This window comes from Melospiza melodia, chromosome 9, assembly GCF_035770615.1.
Source record: "Melospiza melodia melodia isolate bMelMel2 chromosome 9, bMelMel2.pri, whole genome shotgun sequence".
NCBI lineage: Eukaryota > Metazoa > Chordata > Aves > Passeriformes > Passerellidae > Melospiza > Melospiza melodia.
In genome coordinates this window covers 18,103,609-18,109,608 of record NC_086202.1, presented here as the reverse complement: position 1 = coordinate 18,109,608, position 6,000 = coordinate 18,103,609, and the positions used below count along the sequence as shown (strand labels likewise).

General features: G+C 43.6%; 1 protein-coding gene across 5 annotated transcripts in view; it reads left to right on the top strand.

The window, feature by feature from the left end:
- Positions 1–4,745: 4,745 nt before the first annotated feature.
- Positions 4,746–6,000, top strand: part of MAPK8 (mitogen-activated protein kinase 8) — a 32,987-nt gene continuing 31,732 nt past the window's right edge. For 3 of the 5 annotated variants that reach the window (XM_063163599.1, XM_063163600.1, XM_063163604.1), the window contains exon 1: positions 4,746–4,826. The gene's annotated coding sequence lies outside the window, so the exon portion shown is untranslated. Of the gene's footprint in view, positions 4,827–5,807; positions 5,849–6,000 lie in introns of all 5 variants that reach the window. The other 2 variants (XM_063163603.1, XM_063163601.1) reach the window with 2 other exon arrangements.

Here is a 6,000-nt window from a genome sequence, read left to right as displayed (position 1 = left end):
GAAATATGAGGTATGTGACCCCATAAACACTGTTTTCTAACAGTTTACCTACATGCCTCCACAAACAATTTCCAGTTGGCAGAATATGTCTAAGGATTGCAGATACTTTGCTGCCTATTTACTCAGTGCAACAATTAATACAAATTGTCTGTACATGGAATTATGGCAGCTGAGGAAGACTTTTTCAGGAACAACAAAGAAAGGGTTAATGGCATTAATGTACTTGAGAGAACAAAATTTCTGACTAGATATGCAGGAATGTCTGAGCTTCAGGATGAGGATCAGCTGTGAGCATGGCCCCACCTTGCCATTCCCTGTAACCTGTCACAGGGTGCCCCATGGTGGCTGCTTGCCTCCTCCTACATTTGCTCAAGCCAACAAGTGCTCCGTTCAGTTTGGTTACTAATAAAGAAAAACATTTGCTCCAGTTCATTATTATTTACTAACAGTCAGAATCCAAGTGTATAACTGCATTTTGCAACTACTGCCTATTTCCAGTTCCCTTTAAAGAGGGAATACAGGTCACTCTAGTTATTACTTGGAGCTGATTTCATAGTGCTTTGCAAGACAGAATTAATTTTTAAAATCTAGCTGTTACAACATTTCTTTCATTAGATTATTTTCAATATTAAAAGGAAACATTTTAATATCAGCTGTATTCATCAGCAATTAGTATGTGTGATTTTTTTGTACACCTTTCCAGGCTGTAATATTATTATTATAATAATTCTGTAATATTACTATTATAATAATTCTATAATATTATAATTCTGTGAAGAAGAAAGTGAAATGTAAATTTCTTTTTTCTTCTTTGCCACAACCAATGATGAAAAAAAATGTTTCAGAAATATATTATTACTAAAAATGCTTTATTTATTTATATTTGTATTGCTTCCAGAATTTTCTAAAAATGTTCATAGTTAGTGTTGCCTTTCCACATATATCTGTCTTGCTCAGCAAACAATATTTATCAATCTGTTTGCACAGAGGATATGGATGTTGATCCTGGCTGTGGCTTCTTAAGCCCAAACTAGGAAAACCTGTGTCCCCTGAGTACCCACAATTCCTATTGATCTCCTCTTGGTGAAGCAGCTCTTTCAAACACCTTCCTTTGACTGAGAGCATGTTCACTACAGTCCCACTCAGCTGAGTTACTCTGTGTATTATGCTAATCCATTCTGGTGCAAATATAAATCACTGTTCTTTACGATGCATGCTTTGTGAACAAAAATGAATACTCCTTCTACGTTTTGACACGTTATATTATGTTACAGAATCTCGTTTTTGACATTCTGATTTTTGTACATCAAAATTTGTGTGAGACATTCAGATCTATTTCCTTGTCTCCAAATATTTGAGTATGAATTTTTTGCTTTGCAGTTTATAAACATCAATATGCTAAAATGTTGTTTACTACCCCAAGTATGGGAATTGACAAGTTAATGAAAATATTAAAAGAAGACAAAACTACATTTTGGATATAATTTCATGACTGCTGAATCCAAACACTGTAATGTTCATAAACCTACTTGTACACCAGTGCAGGGGAGTGAGAAAGTTTGCAGTATTCTGACATAATTCAGATTTTACTGACACTTTTTAAATCTAAATATTTATTAAACACTCAATAGTACTTAATTTAAAGCAGCAGTCCAAATCCAAGACTACTGCTACATAAACACTGAAACTGAGGAGATAAGAGAGTGATTAACAATTGCATGTAGGCAGAGGTTGATTTTCAGGCTCAGATTGTTCACCAATTCAATTTTGGAGTTTTTATTACAAAACAAACCTGCTCATTAGATTCTTATATATAAAATTTCATATTTATTTTGAAAAGGAAGATTCAAGTTTTGAGGTTGGTGATTCCCAATATTTTTGCAAAGAGACCCTTACCACCTTTCAGCTTTTCTCACTATTTACTATGCACCTTGTCAAGCCCATCACCAAAACTCCTGTCGAGTTTATGTGATTCTGGAGCTTCAGCAGGGCCAGTCCTTGCTGGAGAGACCTAACCCCTGCAGGTAGCCACACTTTCTTCCACAGTCTTCTCTCTTTATATTGTTCTCCAAAACTTTTCTCCTTTCTGCTACTGATTCTCTATGAAGAAATATGAATCTTCTGTCTCGTTGTCTGTATGTTCTGTCCTAATGAATTCATGCTCCTGCTCTCTACTGTATTCTGATCTGTTGAGAGGCCCAGAGAAAAATGATGACTTTGTTGCAATCTGTTACAAAATACCTGTTTACTTTCATGGTTATCAGGAATCTAGTTTTGTATTTTCTTGGGTATCAGTCAGGACAATCCAGAAAACACTTTTCCAGAAACACATTTGTAAAAGAGGAGTTTATAATGTAGCCATAATCTTTATAAGAAAATATTTCTGCAATGCTTGAAAACAATACTATAGTGATGCTCAATGACATTCTCAAAGTTTCATTTTCTTATATAGGGACTTGTTTTGAAAATTGGTTATACACACAATCAAAGGAACTTTTCATTCTTACTTGAAGAGTTACTATTTTGATGTCTTGAAAATTTTCCATACTGTACAGGAACTTTATAGCTTATCTATTACATTATCTTTAGTATTAAAGCAACATAATGGTGAATAGCAAATTTATGGAATGAAATTCTTCCTTTCAGAGTTTTCGTTCATATTACCTTTATGTATTTTCCAGCCTCTACTATCATGCTTTACAACACCAATCTGATCTTTTTGTATAATTTCTGCATCATTATTTCTGTTGCTTATTAGCTTTACATTCAAGATGGCAATAGATGCTGATGGTATATAAAATTGTGAGGACTAGGTTTAAAAAGTCATTCAGAAATATGTCTCTTTCTGAAATAATTAAGTTTGTAAACTATAAAATCTTAAGGAGAGTTTGATTATACCTTAAAGGAAAAAAGAAATGTGACAAACTTGGATCCTCAGCAAAATACCATATCATACTTTAAAGGCACTGTTGTCCTTCACTTGCAAATCTGAGTGCAGTTTTACATCAGATGGGATGATCAGGAACAATGACTCTCCCAAAATCATTTGGAGAACATCAGTTCTGTAAGGGCATGAGACTTGTTGCAAATAACTGACCTGGCTGAACATGATGTCACCTCACCTGTTTCTTACTGTGCAGAGACCAGAGGTTAACACTGGAAGTCTATGTGCCAGCACAAATAAACATCTGAAGGTGCCAAGACCTCAGTCTGCAGGCTGCTTTGGTTACCTGGCCAAGATGAATATGACCTATCCAGATAAAGTTTTGCCTGCTGTGTGCTTTGGGCATTCATATTGCCCCTTGTGCCATCTGAGCTTTGCTGTTGGCATAGGTAAACATGGAAGGGAACGAAATGCCTGGGTCTGATCTAACACACTGCAATAAGAACAAGCCTTGGAGCTAAAAGCTGGCTAATTCTGTTTGGGGGATGTCCCACGGAAATGATCAGAGGTAATGTGGAAGGTGTGCTCCCACACAGAGCCCAGAGGCACCTGGGGAGGACTGGTACAGAGTCTGAGCAATAGTTTTTGTTTTGTTGGGGTTTTTTTATGTGCAGATATAAAGGAGGCATCATATAGCTGCCTGTGGAAATCTGTAAAAGAACCACTTTAACATATGGAAAGAAATTGCTTAAATTAAGTGAGAATTTTAAGGGCAGCATGCAGTGGTCTCACCAAAATGGGTGTATGAATAGTGTATGGACAGAATTATGGAGGTGAAACTTTTAGCACCAATATAGTGGGCAAAACAGGAATATTCTAAAGCACTGCCTTTAGCATGTAAAAGTCTATGCTTATAAAGGAGGGATAAAAGCTGTCATCAACAAAAATCTTGATTGATTGGCATCTTCAAAAATGTGACATGGGCCACATGTTTGACAGTGAAATGTGAAATGTCCTTTTCACAGTACCCTGTGCCTAACTGAGAGACTGTATGTATTTTTAAATACTGCTCATAGGGTCATAGGGCCTGTTTTTTGCAGTAAAAATATACAAAGGCTTGCTGCAGCTTGCTGAGTGGCCTCCTTTTGTCTCTAAGCAGAGACCTTCCTGAAGAAAAGGAAAAACAAAAACAAACAAATAAAAAAACTCCCCACAATGATATAACAAGGAAAATATTTAAAGTCTAAGGAGTGAGTACTCATGTCAGGTGCCAGAAACCAAAGGCAATGGTATGGAAAAGCCAAGAGAATTCCCCTAAAGATGTAGAGGAAGAACTGCACTAAACCAGACAGAGAACAAGAGGAGGTTACACCACTCCAGAAGCCCAGTGATGAGTAGAGCACTGCCATGCCAGCGTGCAGCGGGAGCTGCCAAGGCCTGAACGGTGTCAGCGAGCAGCACCCATGCCAGGCTGCGAGGGAAAGTGCCAGCCGCTGGCACGGAGCGCCGGGCAAAGGCCTGAAAACATGCAAATATTTCATGAAAGCCCCAGCAGGAAGAGAGCTCTGGCTACCAGGCGTAATCCAGGAAAGGAATCGCTCCAGGGAAAGGGCGCGGAGGAGGCAGAGCGATGCTGCTGCCCAGCGGGGATGCGAGGGCCGCGGTGCCAAAGCCCCGCAGGGACGGGGTGGGAGCCAGGCGGGCCGGGGGCGGTGGGGACCGGGGGCAGCGGGAGCCGGGCGGGCGGGCTGGAGGCGGTTGGGCCGGGCCCCGGGCCCCGGGCCCCGGGCGGGCGGGCGGCGGAGCGGGGCAGCGCCGAGCCGGGCGGGGCGGGGCGAGCGCAGGGGCGGCGCAGCCGCAGCCGCGGCGGGCGGAGAGCGGAGCCTGTGCGCGGCCCGGGGCCGGCTCATTACTCAGCGGCCGAGGCCGGAGGCGGTGGTCGGTGAGCGGGGCCGGGGGCAGCCCTCGGGAGCGGCGGCGGGCGGAGGGCAGCGGGGCGGCGGTGCAGTGCCGGGGCGGGCGGGACAGCGGCCGCGCCGCGGGGCCCGGGCCGGCCCGGGCGGTTTTGTTTACGTTTCGGCGGGCGGGAAGGGAGCCGGGGCCGGTCGTGCCCTTGCCCGGGGGCGGGCGGCGGTGCGGGGCGCTCCGGCCCGGTGACCTTCCGTGCCTGCTCGGTGCCGGGGGGCCGGGAGAGGTGCGGGTGGATCATGGCGGGGACCTCTTTGTTGGTGTGGCAGGAGGGGCAGGAGGCTCGGCGCGGGGCTCCTCCTCCCGGGAGCGGGGGCACCCGGGCAGGCCGGGCTGGCCGCTCCGTGCTCGGGGAAGGAGCGTTATAGGGCGGGGTGGTGGGAATGCAGCCCTACCGTGACCTTGTTCTTAAAAATGCCTCTTAAAGCAAAAGATACAAAGATACTTCTCTGGGATAATGTAACTGCTCTAGATGCACGGGCTGGCGGTGACCGGCAATGTCTGTAATTATTTTGCCTTTTAATCCTTAAATTTCTTTCAAAGGGGGTGAGCTGTCCCTTTGCAGTATTTCTTTTGCTTTTGATTTCTGTGTCGTTACATCCAGCTTTCCTTCCTGTTTCTTTATGCCTCTCTGCCTGGAGCAGTTCCATCAGTGAAGTTTGATCTGAGCTTCTTTATTAACCTACAAAAACAAATTCCACTTGATTATTTGTTCCACTCCCTAGCTACAATAATGGTTTTGCACATATGGTGTGGTGTTGAACAGAACTGTTGTACAGAACAGCCTTGCTGAAGGCTTTCAGGCAATCGACAAATCCTACATGCTTTGGCCTATCTGATAATACAAACACAAAGGGTGTTATGCTTGTTCGAGGATGGAAAGTATTACTTGCCCTAGGGTATGTGCATGTGCAATTGAGCAAGGCTACTCATTGCAGCTGGGTTTTACTTACAGGTGTGGATACTTTACAGGTGTGGAGATGGTATTGCAGTCAGGTAAGACCTCTGAGACCCTCTCAGTTCTGGAGGTGCCAACAAATGCACTTGCAGGGCAGAATAGGAGCTGACGTGCGTGTCTGCGGGAATATCCGTGTGTTAGATAACTTGGAAATGGTTTAAACTGTAACATGAAATGAATCTGGGCCAAA